At 39.9% G+C, this 19,647-nt stretch overlaps 1 non-coding gene across 1 annotated transcript; it reads left to right on the top strand.

Moving 5' to 3' along the window:
- The first annotated feature begins 14,733 nt into the window (after nucleotides 1–14,733).
- Nucleotides 14,734–14,807, top strand: TRNAN-GUU (transfer RNA asparagine (anticodon GUU)). The gene has a single exon. It is a non-coding gene; the product is annotated as a tRNA-Asn (tRNA).
- Nucleotides 14,808–19,647: the final 4,840 nt, after the last annotated feature.

The raw sequence follows: 19,647 nt of genomic DNA, 5'->3' as shown, positions 1-19,647 counted from the left end.
CATTTGGGCTCCACAATATATCGTTCGAAAGATATTTCAAAGGCCTACAACTTTTATGCTTTGAATTTTCTTAAATTCCTTACATATCTTCACTAAACCCTGCTGGAAGATAGACTTTCTGCAAACTTAGTCGATTTTGTCAAATCTTATGCACCTCACTTTCCATCTTGATTTTGAAACAACTATTTTCACCCATAATCATCCCGATGGGACTTCACATATTCAAAATATATCCTTACTACTCCTTTAACTCATTCATACCTAAGCAGAATTTATGGGGTGTTACACTTATTCAAAGGCGTTAAGGGTTTTGAGAAAACACATTCAGAAATATTCCAACTTCGTGATAATTTTTCTTGTTGTTAAATTCTCAAGCTTTTTTCATAATGTCTGAAGAGTGAAAAGTAAGGGTTTCATTATATTGGGAGGGAGGAGGTTGAGATTGTGGTGTCGAATAACTCAGTGAGCTATAGTTTATTTCCACAGTGTCATGTTAAGTTGCAACTTACAATGGAGTACGATAGACCGGTATCGTTGTTATGCAACAAAATGACGTTGAGCAAACGTTCGGTGAACCTTGTTTTATGTAAAACGCAGTATTAAACTACGTTTTACCTTAACGTCCCAAACGGACGTTAAGGTAAAACATGGTTCATAACTGCGTTTTACATATTTTGGTCACTAAGTTTTTTTTCCATCTATTTATATATTTTGAGTCCAAAACGACAACATTTAGGTTCCGGACTCATGTTAGCTACTTTCTCCCATTCCATTTTAATTGTCATATTTATTAAAATTAATTTTTCCAAAATATTTATCGTTTGAAAAAAATAGGAGAAAAGTGATTTTTTTCACTTAATTTTATCCTTGCTTTTATTATATGAAAAGAGATTAATGTGATGATTAAAAAGTAAGAGTAAACTAAAATCAAAGAATAAATCAAGGTTATTTAATCAAAATATTATTTTAATTAATATTTTTTAAGGGTATGAAAAAAAATTGATAAGTAAAATAAAATAAAATCAGTGTGTACTTTTGAAGGCATGATTTTCTCGAATTTTGTAAAACATCCTTCATATTGAGGGGAGTTGCTTTACCTTTGAAAACATTAGAATCATTATTAGCGTAAGAACACTAATTCATGGACTAAATCGGTGTTTGTACTGCAGCTAATTGGTACTCCTATTTTATCTCAGTGGTCCTGGCTCTGTGTCTGTTTAGTTACCTCGAGTAGTCCATACATAATGGGAAAAGTTTCAAGATCATCTTTTACCAACAAGGGGACTTTTGGCAGGATAAGTTGGAGAAAATATATTAGCTTTTGGTTTTATTGCTAATTTTTTGTTTGTGTTTACCGTGAAAATGGTAATAACAATTAAATTTGATTTAGTGGTTCTAAAAATACGTGATCTATTTTTATGTTAGTTGTCAGGCAGTTGATGCTACGTGAAAGACTTAGAAACGAGATAAGAGCTTAAAAACGATATGTTAACCAAACCAAATCGTTGTTGATCGGGGCATCGAGCTTGCCGATTCGAGGGCCTCGGGGTCGAATCTGATGCTCGGCTGTGAGTTATCGAGGGTAGTCTATGGAGATTAACAGTTATAAATAAATCAATGACGGCTCTTTATGGCCAATAATAAGCAATAAGTGATGAACAATGAATGCAAGCAATGAATATAAGCAATAAATGGAATAATGAAATCAAGAGAATGTGTTAGAGAGCAGAGAGAATGTTCTTGTGTATTTAGTATGGAGCACCAGATATTTACAAAATGACTAGGATCCCTTTTATATAAGAGGGGGAATCCCAACATAGTACAAGTGCATTTATTACAAAGATATGGAGATGTGGCAGCTGGTTAATGCCATGATACGGGCTCAGACTAGCATGACAAACTTTGTCGTTTCTAGCTACATGCCTTGGGAACTCCCCACTTTCCCCCGTAACCGTCAGCCTCTTACTGCCCCGAGGTCGAGCGTCGATGGTTCCCAAGGGATGAAACCCAACCGTGGTCTTGAGCCTTCGACACGTGCCTACGAGGCGTCGTAATGATGGAAATTAAACCCTCTGATTTTACCGTATACAGATAGTCCCTGCATTTCTTAGAGTAGAATGATAAGAAACGTCCTTAATAAACATCTTTCCGAATTTCTCGTGATAATGCTATACTGATGACGTCATACTCATGACATAGACTTTGTGGCAATCGAGGCATCATGCTGACTCATCTTTTCAACGCCTTTCAATGCACTGCCGATTTTTGTCCTTCTAAGCGATAATATCGTCGCCGATTCAGTTCCAAAAATGCATTAATTGTGCCCGTCGATACGTCTTTCAAGGACATTGATGGCATCGTCGGTTGCATTTTTCAAAGGGTATTGATTGTGCCCGTCGGTTACTCTGTCCTTTCTCTATAAATGGGAGCTTTCTGGAACCAATTCTTCATTCAAATGTTCTCAAATTAGCCTTTCACCATTCTCTTCTTCTCATCCTCGTCCGTCATTATCCTTTATGTTTAAGGCCCGCGGTCTTAAGGTTTTATGGCGGCGTTTTCTTCTGCTACGCCATGACCTTTTTCCTGGGCTTTCCCTTGCCGAGCGAGATTATTCTAACTTGTCATTGTTGTAATTACTGTTGTCGTTGTTGGCTCGAGACGATGAGACAGGGGGGCGATTTCCTCTTCCTTGGGAGGATATTTGGACTCTACACCGCTGCTCACGAGGGTATTCGGACTATACATTGCTGCTCACCTTCCTACCCCGGCCTAGTATGGTACTTCATCCCTTTTGATTTCCATGAGGTGAAGTGGCACCTCTATCCGGTAGCTTGCACAGTACAATGTCCCAAGAAGTGGACTCAAAGTAGCCGTGCAAGTGAGGTCGACGCCCGCCAAGTCTTCTATCAGGCCGTGATCTTCTTGTCCTGGTGAAAGCCTTTGCTCTTTGGCAGGCTATGGCACTTTTTCATCCTTTTCAGCTTCTTCACTTTCCTCTTCTTCATCTTCTCCCTTGGAGATACCATTTTTGAAGATCGAGGCAAGACCTCCGAGGAGGTGGCGGTCGAAGATATTGCCGCCGAGAATGCATACTCGAGGAGATGGTGCTTGAAGATACTGTTGCCAAGGATGCATACCCGAGGAGATGGTGCTCGAAGATACTGCCGCTGAGGATGAACCCTCGAGCATAGATTAGGCTCTTGGATTTTACTATATGTATACTTTTGCTTCTTTGTTTTTGTGTAAGGACCCCTTGTGGGCTTTTGTAATCATGTGTAAGGACCTCTCGCGGGTTTTTGTAATCAAGTGAATATAAAAATGTTTCTTCAATTTGTCTCTGATGTATGCTATTTTCCCTTTATCTATACTTGTGAAGAATCTGAGTGCATGACTCCATCAGTTGGTGCAAATATCGGGCCCGGGTGTGAGTATTTTTTTTGACCTTTGATTGATTAACACGGCTTCCCGCGGAACCCTTTGTCGTTCCTTGGACCGAGCTCGAGTTGGACTAATAAACTCGGGTCGTCGAGACCATGACTTCGAGTTGAATGAGAGTAGGGCTTCAAACCCCCCAAATCGAGACTTAGCCTTTAGACACTGCGATAATCTTCGAGGGGGGATTCGCTCGGAAGCTCGAGAATGGAGACTGCCTTTAGGTTTTCGAGAACAGTCCCCAAGTAGGGGTTTGCTCGAACTCGGGCCATCTGGAAACTTGTTTTGAACTTAGTGTAAATAGCCTTAAGGCATTGTAGATAGATCCCGGATGAGGGCCTATCCGGGTTTAGATGGTACCCCGGGGCCAAGCCCATATGAGGGGAGTTTTAAGTGCATGTTTTCTCCTTAAGAGGAGCCTTCGAAACTGGGTACCATCTCGAGTCTTGTAATAATATCGATGGCCCCTTAGAGAGATCCTCGAGATCGGGTACCATCTCGAAACTGGCGATGATGCCAATGGCTTTCTAGAGCCTAACTTCTTTTTGATGGAGGTCCTCGAGATTCGGGTACCATCTCGGGACTTGCGATGATGCCAAAGGCTTCCTGGAGCCTAACTTCTATTTGATGGAGGTCCTCGAGATCAGGTACCATCTCGGGACTTGTTTAGCGCGGGGGTCTCCGACCCTAAATCACACGACGTTCGTCAAGCGGACGACACAGCTGCGAAGTGACCAAGGTGATTCCGCCGGCACATCTTCACAAAGTGATTTCGGCCGGCATTTTAATCGGCATCTGAGGCAGGCAGATCTCGCCGTTTTTTCCATATATAGGGTTGATTCTGCTCTTCTGGAGATTCCACCATTCTGATTAGTTACCATTTTCTCATACGTTTTTCCTTTCATTATTTCAGTATTAACACTCTTGCCTAAATTCCTGCTCTAGTTCCCTAAGTTTGTTGCATTAATGACAGCTACATCGGGATCCGTTTGGCAGGGAAGAGAGAGTTCCACCTTCGGTTCTCACCTTGTTGGTGGAGCACCACTGATGCCAGGCGGGCCTGACTCAGGGCATTTTGCTTTGAGAGGGGACTTTTCGTCAGAAAAGTACCCCGATGCTCAGGATCAATGGGAGTATACCTTGAAGTTTACTTCTTCGATAGGAGAGGGACATCTTGAGATGGTAAGGAAAGACTGCGGATGGGGGAAAAAGGTAGTACTGCAGGTACCTTCCCCGGATGAGAGTATTATGGACCGTGCCGAGGGGTTTCTGAATGTGTACACGTATCCTTTCACGCTGGTCCCCCTTAATAGGGTCGTGCTTGACTTCTATTGAAAGTATCAGGCTACCTTAGCGCAGATTCACCCGTAATATTGGCGGATAGTATTGATGATGAGGTTTTTTGCTGAGAAGGCAGGGCTCGAATTTATGCTTAGTCATCATATCAGGCTATACTGGCATTTTCATCATCGAGGTTTGCTAACCTTACGATGCCGGTCGACCACGCCTTTTATTATTGATGATGAAAAACACGAAGGTCGGGTGTGGATCAGTCGATTTGTCCGAGTATGGACTGTTGATATTATCCACGTGGAGTTTATGTCATTCCCTGAGGAATGGAGTTATACATGTGAGTGGTACACTCGTGCCTTCGCAGTTTTGTTTTATTATTTATGGCTAAGGGGTGTTCCGTAAATGTGCCTTCTTTCCCTCTTCTGCAGCAATTTCATGGATGTCGTGCGAGGTCCATGATCTGCCAAATTGGGCTCGGGAGTTGGCGACCCACTCGACCTGCGATGAGCGTAAGTGGCGAGCTCTGTCTAGGGGCAGATGTGAAACAAAACATCACGGTATGAGTTGTGCGATCTATTCCTTTCCCTTCTTTTAGTTGGAAAAGCCCTTTCTCTTTCCGCATACCAACCCTGTTATTGTAGGCATCGGGGAATCTTCTGAGGCAAGGTCGTGCCCCCTTGGAGGCAGAGAAGGATTGCTAGCTTCTGGGCTAAAGAATGATAACAATAAGCAAGAGATACCTTTGCAGGGCGACGGTGCTCAAAGCAAGGCGAACCTGGACCTAGGGCCCAGAGTGGAAGTATTGACTGAGCCTACCATACCAGTGATTTCTGGTTTTCGGAAGGCAGTTTCTCCTTCATTGTCATCTTCTTTTTCCGTCGGAGGTACTTCGAGGGATACTCGAAACTCGGGGGCATATGCACCGAGCAACCATGTCCCGACTAGGGTCAACTCTTTTGGAGCTGAGGGAGCTAGGTTAGCAGATGTGCGCTCGACATTCGAGAAAGCCCAGCGACTTCACTCTGTGGTGAGTTTTGGCACAGGCCTTTCGAATTTTTTGCCTTCCCTTCCTTATTGAGTTTTCTTATGCAGGCTTTCGACAAGCTTAAGTTCGAGTTGCTTCGCCATGAGGCCAGGCTGCGAAAAACTCTGGATGAGGAGAAATCCCTTAGGCTCCTTTGAGATATTTGAAGGAGCAGGTAGTTTTTGTTCTGAGCGAGTGTATGTTCTTTTTTCTAGCTCCTGAGGCTAATGTTTCGTTTATTTCAGTTGCAGAAAAAGGCGGAGGACTTGGAGCGCCTTCGGGACGAGGTTGGTCGAGCCTAGTGCAAGTATGATGAGTTAAAGGATCAGGTGGACACTCAGGCATTGACGGAGAAGGGTGCTCTGGCTAAAGCTTCTGCCCTTGAGGTTCAACCTCGCTTAGCTCGTGATAATAGCTTGGTTCGAATAGATATGATTACGAAACTCGAGTCTGAACTCTTGAAGATAAAGGCCGAGGTTGTGGATGCCCGGGCTGAAGCTATAATGAGCCGAACTAAGGCTGACCAAAAAGTGACAGTCTATTTGAAGGCGTTGCCGATACTCAAGCTAAGCAGAGAAAGATCCTTGACCGCGAAGATAGGAGAAAAGAATAAGCTCAGTGTAAGTTTCAGAGGAAAACCCTCGAGGAGATCCATGCTAGGGGATTTGACCTCTCGGAAGAGTTGGCGCGGGCGAGGGCGGATGAGCATGGTGCTCGGTTACTTTTGTCTGACACCGAGGATAGCGAAGATGAGGTCGATGGGCCACAGCCCCCGGGGGTGTAGATTTTACTTTCTGATTCTGTATATAGCATTTTCAAAGCACATTTGTAAATGGGGCTTGTATTTTTTCGCGTATATGTATCAAGGGGAAACCTCGCGGTTTGTTTCTTCTGCATTTCTTTTTGCCTTGATTTTAGCCAGATGAACTGGTCTTTGAGTTAGAAGGAATCCTTAGATTCATAGTATGGCCTTGAGGCTCATTGGGCTGGCCCGTAGGCTCTTACGCACTTGGTCGATATGACCTTTGGTTTTAGTGTTGGCGATAGTGGCTCTTACGCTTTTGGTCAGTGCGACCTTCGATTTTAGTGCTGGCAACAGTGGCTCTTACGCGTTTTCTCTTAGGCATATTTAGTTAATTGTTTTGGGTTCAATCTTCGAATCAGATTTTGACTCAAGCTCATTCGACCCTCAAGTTTTTGAATTGCAAGCTGGCACTTAGGCTCTTACGCGTTGGGTCGGTGCGACCATTTTTATGGGCTGGGGACAGTTGCTCTTACGCCTTCGGTCGATGCGACCTTTTATGTGGGCTGGCGACAATGGCTCTTACGCCTTGGGTCGATGCGACTTTTTATATGGGCTGGCGACAGTGGCTCTTACGTCTTGGGTCGATGCAACCTCTAATATAGGCTTTAATTTTCCCTCATTAAGGACTTTTTGAAGTAAAGTTTGCCTGACTCTTCGACGATTTAATAAAAAACCTCGATTGTGAGTCGTTATATGGCGATGATCGAGCATCTCGGGAGGTTTTGGCTCGGAGGCTGAGTATCTCGAAGCCAATGTTTAGGAGCTGACGTGGTCGAAGCTCTTTTGCCTATATCGAGGGTAGCCTGTTTAACCGGTTCTTTTCGAAGTATATTCGAAGTAATTAAAGGCTTGTGATTTATAGCGACGGTTAGGCGTCCCCGAGTCGTGTTAGTTTGGCTGGTACAGCCTTGTGACCGGAGTCATTTGTGTTTGGCCGTAGCCTTTAAGTCCCGAGTGAAGTAGTTTCGGCGTCTATATCGAGGGTATGCCTTTTTAGGGGTCTTACAAGTTCGATATATAGCTGAATCTTTAAGATTGAGTTTATGCCTTTAGTAAGGTCTTACAAGTTTTACATGCCTTTGAGGTCTTACAGTTTAGGATACTTGGTACAAGTATGGTTCATGCCTTGCTTGAGTTCTTACAAATATTATTGTTGCCTTATGTAGGTCTTACCAGACCAAGTCTGCTCGCTTGGGGTCTTATGGCCTCGGGTTTTAAATAAGTGGTGATCGGCGACAGTCCCCGAGTAATCAAGGGTACCTTGGCTTGAGAGCCATCACTTGTAAACTTGGTATTCCCTTACTGAGGGCTTATGATTTTGGAGCTTCCGACCCGGAGGCCATGCGATTTTAGAGATTTTGATGCCAACCCCCGAGTGTTTGGGACGTTTTTGGCTCTATAGCCACTTTGTGATCTTGATGTTGCCTCATTGAGGGCTTACGAATTAGGAGCTCCGACCCGGGGGTCACATTGTTTTAATTTGTTGACGCCTGTCCCCAAGTATTCAGGATATTTTTTGGCTCTAGGGCCTTTTTTTGCAAAAATATCGAGCTTCCTTAAAATGCAAAGCGCTTTTGGGAAGTATTCTTTGATTACTTATACATGTTTTTGCTGTTGCGGCCTCGGTTGTTCTATGCGAACACAGTTCGTTTAACCGTTTGGCCTGGTACATTATTTTCCTAGCGAGAGCCCACTTAGCGCATCTTGTCTTCTCTGAGTAGGTAACCTTCCGGGGGGATGCCCCCCAGTGTTCGAGGTTGACTGCAAAAGAAGCCTTGAATACTTGTTGAGTTTTCCTTAGACAGCATATGGATGTTGCATCGTTAAAAACCTTGTCGGTAAAACCTTTTTTGGGATAAAAACCCGGTCGAAGGAAAAGAGTGCAATGCATGCTTTTTGAAACCTAAGGCCTTCGAGTTGGAGAGTGATTTGGTCGTTTCGATCGAATACCTATACTCAGATTAACGTAGAATGTAATTGAAAGAGAAAGGAGGTGGTCATACCTTACTGTAGAATGTGTCGGCGATGTTTCGAGCCCTGGTATGAATCAGTCGCTTGTGATGAGGACGTGGTATGGTCCCCTACTTTGTTTAGTCAGGGATAGCCAAGAGTGTAGCTTGTTATCGCTATTTTACTGTTTGTTTATCCTTCAGCTCTTTCAAAGGTTGATGTACCAGTATCGGGGCCACATCGTGCACTGCGAACATTTCTCTCGCCGTATGTTGTTCCTGTAGACGGTCGTAATCCCATCTTTTGTGGGGAATTTCATCATTTGATGGAGGGTGGATGGTACTAATATCATGCAGTGTATCCATGGCCTTCCGAGTAAGGCGTTGTATCTCATGTCTCCCTCGATGACATGGAATTTGGCATTTTGGTTGTGCCGGCCATGTTGACTGGGAGGGTGATTTCCCTTGTTTCGCTTTCCATGTTGAATCCGTTGAGGACTCAAGAGGCGGGTACAATTTGGTCAAGCAAGCCAAGCTGCTCTACCACCCTCGACCTAATAATGTTGGCCGAGCTACCTGGATCCACAAGTACACGTTTAATTTGAAATGTATTTACAAGAAAAGTGATTACTAGTGCGTCATTGTAAGGCTGAGACAAGATCTCGATGTCCTTGTCGCTGAATGTAAGGGCATCCTCGGGTATGTAATCCCGAGTTCGCTTTTCTATGGTGATGGATAATTCTATTCTTCTCATCATGGGCTTCTGTGGGGCATCGATGCCTCCCAAGATCATGTGGATGACATGATGTGGCTCATTCATCTCGTTCTCTATCGGAATTGATTTTTGGCCCGGTCGCTGAGGAACTCTTGGAGGTGACCTTTACTGAGTAGTCTGGCTAATTCCTCTCGGAGTTGGTGGCAATCCTCGGTCTTGTGGCCGTGTGTGTTGTGGAACTCACACACTAAGTTATGATTTCTTTGCGAAGGATCTGATTGCACAGGCCTGGGCCACTTGGCATATCTGATTTTACTTATGGCAAACACGATGTCTGATACATCGACATTGAAGTTGTATTCCGACAAGCGAGGTGCCTCGTTGGCCCCGTGTTCCTGTCAAATCCGGCTTTGTTGACAAATCCCCGAGGGTTCTGGCCTCGGTCCATCCTTCGGTCATTGCGGGGTATGTTACGCCTCGGGGTATTTCTCCTATCGTCGGTGTATGGCTGGTACCTTTCCTTGTTTGGCTTTGGCTCCTTCACTAAAAGCCTGCTTGGGTATACCGAACCCGAGGGGACTCCTAGTTGGTCGTCCTCAACCCTGATTTTTGATTGATATCGGTTGTGAACATCTGACCAGGTCACGGCGGGATATTCAACCAGATTCTGTTTCAGCTACTTCGAAGCCACCGAGCTTCGTTCATTCAGACCTTGAGTGAAGGCCTGTATTGCCTAGTCATCGGAGACTGGTGGTAGTTCTATTTGTTCCATCTGAAAGTGAGATACGAACTCTCGCAGCATCTCATTCTCTCTCTGCTTGATCTTGAAAACGTCGTATTTCTTTGTTGCTACTTTGATGGCACCGACATGTGCCTTTATGAAAGAATCTACCAGCAAGGCAAATGAGTCTATATAGTTAGGAGCCAAGTTGTGATACCATATCATGGCCCCTTTTGAGAGCATTTCCCCAAATTTCTTTAGCAAGACGGACTCGATCTCATCGTCCTTTATGTCGTTGCCCTTCACTGCACAAGTGTAAGCAATAACGTGGTCATTGGGGTCAGAGGTTCCATTGTATTTTGGAAGGTCTGGCATTTTGAACTTCTTTGGAATGGGTTTTGGAGCCGCTTCCTCTGGGAACGGCCTTTGTATGAACTTCTTCGAATCTACACCTTTTAGGATTAGAGGTGCGCCCGAAATTTGGTCGACCCTGGAGTTGTAGCTCTCGACCTTTTTGTCGTTGGCTTCTATCTTATTCTCGCCCGATTCGATCCTCTTTATGAGGTCCTCGAGCATCTTTACGATGGCGGGGTCGGCTACCGACCCGTTGTTGCTTGATCTCTCCGGTACCTGCTCTGATGGAGGAGCTGTCCCCGGCGCTACCGTGCTGGGAGTTTTCTGGTGACTTTGCAACTGAGCAATCGCTAGCTATTATGCCTGCAACATTTCAAAAATAACGTGAAGGCTAACCTCCCGTTCTTCCCTAGCCGGGGTGTCATGAGCTTCTTGTTGGTCTCCTTGGTGCACGCTCCGGTTAGTGTGAGAGCTTACATCGACGTGTTGAACATCGCGTGAGACCGCGTCCACGGGAATCAGTTCTGCTGTGTTCTCAGGGTTTCGTAGTGGTACACCAACTCCTGGAACATCCACACCATTTTCTCCATGGTTTTCAAAATTATTATTCACCGAATCAGACATTTTGACCTGAAATCAAATATCTTGGGCAACAGAAAGTGTGAAAGATAACTTGCGTTATGTAGTTAAACCAGCAAGAAAATAATCACTATTATTTTTAGCCCCACGGTGGGCACCAAACTGTTTACCGTGAAAATGGTAATAATAATTAAATTTGATTTAGTGGTTCTAAAAATACGTGATCTATTTTTATGCTAGTTGTTAGGCAGTTGATGTTACATGAAAGACTTTGAAACGAGATAGTAGCTTAAAAACGAGATGTTAACCAAATCGAATCGCTGTCGATCGGGACCTCGAGCTTGCCTATTCGAGGACCTCGGGGTCGAGTCTGATGCTCGGCTGTGAGTTATCGAGGGTGGTCGATGGAGATTAACAGTTATAAATAAATCAATGACGGCTCTTTATGGCCAACAATCAGCAATAAGTGATGAACAATGAATGCAAGCAATGAATGCAAGCAATGAATATAAGCAATAAATGGAATAATGAAATCAAGAGAATGTGTTAGAGAGCAGAGAGAATGTTCTTGTGTATTTAGTATGGAGCAACAGATATTTATAAAATGACAAGGATCCCCTTTATATAAGAGGGGGAATCCCAGCATAGTACAAGTGCATTTATTACAAAGATATGGAGATGTGACAATTGGTTAATGCTATGATACAGGCTCAGACTAGCATGACAGACTTTGTCGATTCTAGATACATGCCTTGGGAACTCCCCATTTTTCCCCGTAACCGTCGACCTCTTACTGCCCCGAGGTCGAGCGTCGATGGTTCCCGAGGGATGAAACCCAACTGTGGTCTCGAGCCTTCGAGACGTGCCTACGAGGCGTCGTAATGATGAAAAATTGGGCCCTCCGATTTTATCGTATACAGTTTGGTATACTTTTTTAACCTATATATTATAAATTATATAAGTATTAGTTATACAACTTATTTGGTATTATCTTATGTATAACTAATACATAGCAAACCATTGTATTAGCAATATCAAGGCTATTAATGCATGCATTAGCATTGTTAAAGATAAAATTGTCCTTAAAGTCCCTTAAAACTAAAGAATATGGAGGGTATTTTTGTAAACAACTCATTTTCTTAAAAATTGTGCAATGTATACATTTTAATTTTTAATATACCACACCAAACTGTGGATGAAAAATAATCTCAGCCTAACTAATACTTACATTATTAACCTATGCATTACTAATCTCTGCATTATTAATACATCTTATTGAGCATTATTCTTATATTTTCTACAAAACGAGCCTGTAACTTCTGAACTAATAACCATGTAATTCTTTGATCTTTTCGTAGTCATTTCTGCGGTCAAATAGTCCCTCAAGTTAGTTGAAGGAAGGAGCAAATTTCGGTAGCTTCCTTCAACTCCAAATATTCTCATATATCCCAATCTTAGGTACAAAGATTAACTTGAAGTTGATTAAGCAATATAAAGCCCATTGAATGCCAAGAATTTTACAAGTTCCCCCTTCGTCTCAAACTACACTATCATATCATCTTTAATACATTGATTAAAAACTAATTTTATTTGATTATGTGTAAAATAAAGTAAACCATGCTAATCCAAGTAGTATGATTTAATAATATGGTTTCACATATGCCAGAAAAACATATCAAGGACAAATGCAATCATAGTGGTTCACACGGAAGTTAACCCTTTAGTATAATCATATCATAGGACAAATCAATTGTCCAGCTAGGTTGTTACGTTATGATTTTTTTTGTCCAGAGAAATAATTAAAATTAAGTGGTTGTATGGTCACCTTTTAGTCAAACATGCTATACTTCATCGTAAAACAAGCTACTTAGAATAGAAAATGGGCATTGTTAGCCATTTCCTTGACATTTGTTTGACTACTAATTATGGTGAAAGTGTCTAAGCTCTGGCCTCACTTCTTTAAGATCTTAATCCATTAACTTTATCATCTTACGTCTAAAATTGCTATATTACTGATTAGTGATAAATTTATAAGTATCCAGCAATTACTTTTTGTTTTCCTTTGGTAACAGCTATAACTGCTTTTGACCTTTTGTTTTTCAATATTATGATGATTAACTAGATATATTAAAATTTTGAAAAAGCAAAACTATCAAATTTAACTACCAGTCCACCATATTTGTAACAATTTTCCATTTTAATTTCGTCCAATATTAGTGAACAATACTTTTCATAAAAATTAAGGAGGTAAATCTTTTTGTCTCTTTAATAATAAAAATCATTCACAAAAAAATAAATAATTACAGTACAAAGTAGAATACGTGAAACAGTGAATAGTGCTAAGAGGGCCGAAAGAAGGTAAGTGTACCACCAACAAAGATTGTGACGAGATAGATACGATTTTGGCGCTATACAAATTTTAATTAATTGAAACCCAATAAGCAACAGATTTAAAAAAAAAGGCCCAACGACGTGGAGCCGGGGACATGGGTGAGTGGCATGTTTGGTGGTATCAGGGACCCACCAGATAATGGCAAATGTTTGGATTAGAACAGAACCACTGTCAAATCAGCTATTTCATAATAGCTTGGTGGAGCCCACTACTTCTCCCTCTTCAAGTAAGGAATAGCCCCCTCTTCTAGGGCATACTACAGGTAGGTGACAAAAATTATTTCGTAAAATGGGTTTTATTATTATATGAAAATGAAATTGATAAACTTTTTACCATACTATGGCGCAAAAATGTTGGCATCATTTCGTTTTAATAAGTCTTCCTAACTTTTAGAATTTTAATCATTCACTATTCTAGTTATATACGTGATATTCTTTTATTAAGATAATTTTGTAGTGTTACTTCAATATTTTCTTTCACTAATATTAATATAAAATAATAAGTCAAATCGATGTTTTAAACTTCATTAAATATTATGTTAATTATAGAAAATATGTGAGTTATTGAAACTTTATTTATTGATCTCCATTATCATAATTAATTTAAACAATTTGATTATTCAAATATGTATTTATTGGATAAGTAATTTATACCCAATCACTTCGTATAGAATAATTTATTGAAGATTAAAGCACAATTGCAAATTGGAAAATCTCATACTGAGTATACCTTACGTAAGAATACATGGAATTATATGCAATAATTGGAACTAGCCGTACATATCTACTCATGAACGTTGTATCACATATACTTCTATTTATTTACTCCTTTTCTTTTTATTGTTGTTTTAAACTTATAGCCAGAAAAAAGTTGAATATTTTAGTCAAGAGAGAAGGTGTTAACTCCTAACTAGGGATGAATAATCCAGCTCGTTTTAGTGGAACCTGAGCTGTTCATTTGCATGCCTATTCCTTAACTTACAAGCATTTTATGAAAATAACAATAGTATATATATATATTATCTAATCATGACTCTGATTCGGTTTTCTTTGTTTTTTTCTATTACTGCACAATGAAGGCATCACGTGCTGCACGAGGTCATGAAACAAACCCAAAGAGTCGGGCCGTGATGAACATATAATAATGGGCCAAAGAAAACGCTGAAGTAGTGACATGAACATTTTGATTTTAGTTGGAGAGCGGTACAAGTTTTTCATGAGCCTTTGCTTCTGATCTTTGCTTCTGATTCCTCGTAAACTTGTTAAAACAGCTATGTCCCTTACTTTTATTCAATTTTTAAATAAAATAAGCACTTTAATGGAGAACTAAATTAGATAGACCCAAATAATGCATGATCCAAATCTTACCAAGAGAACAAAAACAAAAAAGGAATCTTACTAAGAGGTTATCTCTCCGTTTGCTTTGTCTTCCAGAATATATTTGACTTTATATTGTGTTAGTGTCAACAAGCTGGAATAGCTCAGTTGGTTAGAGCGTGTGGCTGTTAACCACAAGGTCGGAGGTTCAAGCCCTCCTTCTAGCGTGTTGATTTTTCTACTTTTGCCTATCATTTTCTACTTTTGCCTAGGGGTGGGCATATTTCGGTCAGAAGAAATCGATCGAATCGGAAATATTTTATTTCGGTTTCGGTTTAAAATTTTAAAATTTCAGTTTTTCGGTTCGGTTTTTGGTTATTAATTTATTTAGTTCTGTTAACCGAAAAATCGAATTATTAGCATATAGGTTATTTAAGTTATATATAGGCTAAGCTCATAGGTAATAAATTAATACTATTAGGTCCAATCTATCAAAGACTCAACCCAATTAAGTAAGTCCATGAGCTTCCCAATCTTGAAGACTTTCACTCTATTAAAATTTCCATAGCATAGATGATAGTACACCGGGAGGATTTCACACAGAGTTGTAATTTACACTATATTTGAAATTTATGATCCATAATAGTGTGCAAAGTTTAGTCTATTTTTTTTTTATGTTTTATAAACACAATATTTCCAAGAAGTCCAAAGTTTTGGGAAAAAATAACAAATTCACAGTCCTATTATTACATAGAAGAAGCCCAACATGATAATGTTCAAACCAAAAATCGAATCGAAATAAACTGAACCAAACTTATTTCTGTGCGGTTGCAATTACTATTTTTACAAAACCGAAAAGCAAATAACCGAACCGAATTTCTTCGAACCGAACCGAACCGACTGAATGCACACCCCGTACTTTTGTCCATATCAAACCGTTCAGAGTTTGGACTAACCCAACAACATAAGACAACACCAACACCAACACCAACACCCAGCCCATGACTTTATTTTCTACGTTTGCTATTATCAAACTGTTCACAATTTGGACTAATCCAACAACATAAGACAACACCAACACCCAGCCCATGACTTTCTCCCAGATACAACATCACATGGACTAGTCCAGCAATTAGCAGTTTGTTCTAAAAGAAGGAAAACAATTATAGTCTTTTTGAACTAATAATTCGTCAAGACATCCTTATACGAACTCAATAATGCGGAAGCCCAAAAAAAGATATTTTTACATTTTTATGGCATACAGTAAACTATATTACTCTTCATACTTAATTTTTAATATAATTACCTTTTATATACCTAATTATCATTTATGTACATTTTAGGAGTTTTAATGGTATTAATTAGTCTCCTAATTTAACTCTACCGTATATTCCCACTCCCCCCAAATTTCTCTCTCCAAATCTCACCCCCTCACTTACGTATCAAACCACACCCCACGATTTCCTCTTCAATCACCCATTATTTCCTCTTCTAAAATCAGCGAAAATCTGTAACCCCTCCATCATTGATAACCATTAAAAAGCTTTGAAGTTTTGAATTCGAATTTGGGTTTTCAAAAGACATTGTTGGTTGGATTGGATGTTGTTGCAAAGAATTGAGAATTCTCTCTACGTCTCTCTCAATCTCTCAATCCCAAATTTCAGTAATATAAAGCAAAGGAAAAGAGAGCAACAATTCCACCATTGACAGCCATTAAAAAGCTTTGAAGCTTTGAATTTAAATTTGGGTTTCCAAAAATCATTATTTGTTTGGATTGGGTGTTGTTGCAAATAATTAGGAATATGGTTTGGAGTTTATATCTCAATTTTGAGGGATTTTCGTGAAGATTAGACTTGGTTTTGGCTGAATTTCAGCTTGAAACTCGAAGAAGAAGACATGACATACATTATATTGTAGAAAAATTGTAGACTGTTGTATGATATTATAGTTGTATATACAACAACAACAACAACAACAACAACAACGACCCAGTATAATCCCACAAGTGGGGTCTGGGGAGGGTAATATGTACGCATACCTTACCCCTACCTCGAAGGGTAGAGAGGCTGTTTCCAGGAGACCCTTGGCTCAAAAAAACAACAAGAGCCGATATATTAGTACCATAAAAATGCATAATAAAATAACAGCAATATAAGAGATATGAAATACAGAATACGAAATACGAAATAGATGGCTGGTATAGTAAAACTAGCAGGTAAAGCCCTGCATCAATAGACGACCAATTACATTCTTAGTCTAACTCCTAACTGGCTAGTCTCACTCTATTGTGTTGTAGAAATATTCACAAGTTTCCCCTAACCTACAACCTTAATGCTCGACCTCCATAATTCCCTGTCAAGGGCCATGTCCTCAGTAATCCTAAGTCGCGCCATGTCATGTCTGATCACCTCTCCCCAATACTTCTTAGGTCGCCCTCTACCTCTCCGCGTGCCTACTACAACCAGTCGCTCACACCTCCTCACCGGTGCATCAGTGCTCCTCCTTTGAATGTGCCCGAACCATCTGAGTCTTACTTCCCGCATTTTGTCCTCCATGGGGGCCACGCCCACCTTCTCTCGAATATCTTCATTCCTAATCTTATCCATCCTAGTATGCCCGCACATCCACCTCAACATCCTCATCTCTGCTACTTTCATCTTCTGGATGTGTGAGTTCTTTACCGGCCAACATTCAGTTCCATATAACATGGCAGGCTTAACCACTGCTCTATAAAGCTTACCTTTTAGTAACGGTGGCACTTTCTTGTCACACAAGACTCCCGACGCTAACCTCCACTTCATCCACTCCACCCCTATACGGTGTGTGACATCCTCGTCAATCTCCCCGATCCCCTGAATAACCGATCCAAGGTACTTGAAACTACCCCTCTTGGGAATGACTTGAGAGTCAAGCCTCACTTCAACTTCCTCTTCCGACGGCTCAACTTCAAATTTGCACTCGAGGTATTCCGTCTTCCTCCTGCTCAACTTGAAACCTTTAGACTCAAGAGCATGTCTCCAAATCTCTAGCCTCTCGTTGACGCCGCCTCGTGTCTCATCAATTAGAATAATGTCATCAGCAAATAGCATGCACCATGGCACCTTCCCTTGAATATGATGAGTCAATGCATCCATCACCAAGGCAAATAGGAATGGGCTGAGCGTAGACCCTTGGTGCAACCCCGTAACAACTGGAAAGTGTTCAGAGTCGCCTCCAACTGTCCTAACCCGAGTCTTAGCTCCAGCATACATGTCTTTAATCACCCTAATATAGTCAACCGGGACCCCTTTATCCTCTAAGCAGCTCCATAAGACCTCCCTAGGAACCCTATCGTACGCTTTCTCCAGATCAATAAACACCATGTGTAGATCCTTCTTCCTATCTCTGTACTGTTCCACCATCCTCCTAATAAGGTGGATAGCTTCTGTGGTAGATCGCCCCGGCATGAACCCGAACTGGTTGTCTGAAATAGACACCGTCCTCCGCACTCTCATTTCTATAATTGAGTAGAAATAATGTATGAAAATTGTAGATAAGTTGTCTAATATATAATTAGTTGTATGAATTTTTTTTTACTATGTATAAAAAAATACAAAAAATACAAAAGACATATTGTATAAATTTTGTATAAAATTTGTATTTAAGTTGTATGTTATTGTAGTTGTATTTAACTAGGTAGAAATAATGTGTGAAAGTTGTAGATAAGTTGTAGATAAATTGTATAATATATAATTAGTTGTATGAAATTTATTTTTATTATGTATAAATCAGATACAAATATACAAAAGACATATTGTATAAATTTTGTATAAAAAATGTATTTAAATTGTATGATATTGTAGTTGTATTTAATTGTGTAGAAATAATGTATAAAAATAAACACGTCGTAATAGCTGTTGGAACTTTGAAAGTGAAGTTAGCTATTCTATTCGTATTTGCTAAGTAAATAGTAGTAGAAGATATGATACAATACGAACCAAGAGAGGGACCATTATTCATTAATGAAAACTAAAATCCACTCACTTTGTCCTCGTGAACTTATGGAGACGTATGCCTAACTCAAAACTACACTAACATTACACATAAGTAACAATAGTTTCTGTTAACAAAAACTAGTGTCAAGAAAAATTGTATCAGTTTCTCTGGGCACAAATCAATATTCTAGTAATTATTTTCAAAGTTAGAAGACCTTTGGTAATCTCCTAAAACCTTGCACATTGAAAGATAAATTTTATTATTATTGAAGGCACTCAAACAAGTTTCCTCATCTGATGAAAGTTGCAACCAAACCAGAGATGTAAAAGAAATCAAGGAAGAAACAAGTACTAAATAAAAATAAAAAATACGACCTAAAAATTATTTAGCGAAAACATGAAATGTAACTTTATTTGAAGCTGTGAAATACATCTTTAAGCTTTTCTCTTTTAAGTGATAGAATCTCTTGTTGAACAAAAAAAATATCAGCAAAATGTATATGCACAGATATACAGAAGGAAAAAATATCAAATAAAAGTAAAAACTGAGAAACCTTCTTGAAGAAATCAGCCGAACATAATGGAAGATCTGGAGAGAAAGGGGAGAGAGGAGAAAAAAAAAGGAAAATGGTATAACTAAATCCCTTAATTGAAGGCACTAATAATGGATTGGGAGCCTTTTAAGGTGGAATGCATATATTTTGTAAATAAAACTTGTGTAGGTAGGGTAATTTACTAAACAAAAATATTTAGGGTAATATAATTTACTATATGGCATAGGAATGTAAAAATCTAAAAAAAAAACTAGAAGATAGATAAGTAATGAAACAAGAGATAGAATAACAGAGTTAAAATAGAAAATAAGACTAGGGAGAAACAGAAAAATGAATAATCAAGAGAAAGGGATTGAGCTCATAAATATATTTATAATAAGGAAAATTCAAAATGAGTTCATTAAAGAGATAAAAGGGATATTCCTCAAAATTTCATCGAAATAGCATACTCATTCATCAAAATCTAACTTAGAAAACTAAATCCTAGAATTAGATATTTATATTATTGGAATTTTTTCATGTCTATACACTATTTGAAA

This window comes from Nicotiana tabacum, chromosome 8 (genome assembly GCF_000715075.1).
Source record: "Nicotiana tabacum cultivar K326 chromosome 8, ASM71507v2, whole genome shotgun sequence".
Lineage (NCBI taxonomy): Eukaryota > Viridiplantae > Streptophyta > Magnoliopsida > Solanales > Solanaceae > Nicotiana > Nicotiana tabacum.
The sequence above is the reverse complement of the archived record's forward strand: the minus strand, read 5'-3'. Positions and strand labels throughout refer to the sequence as shown.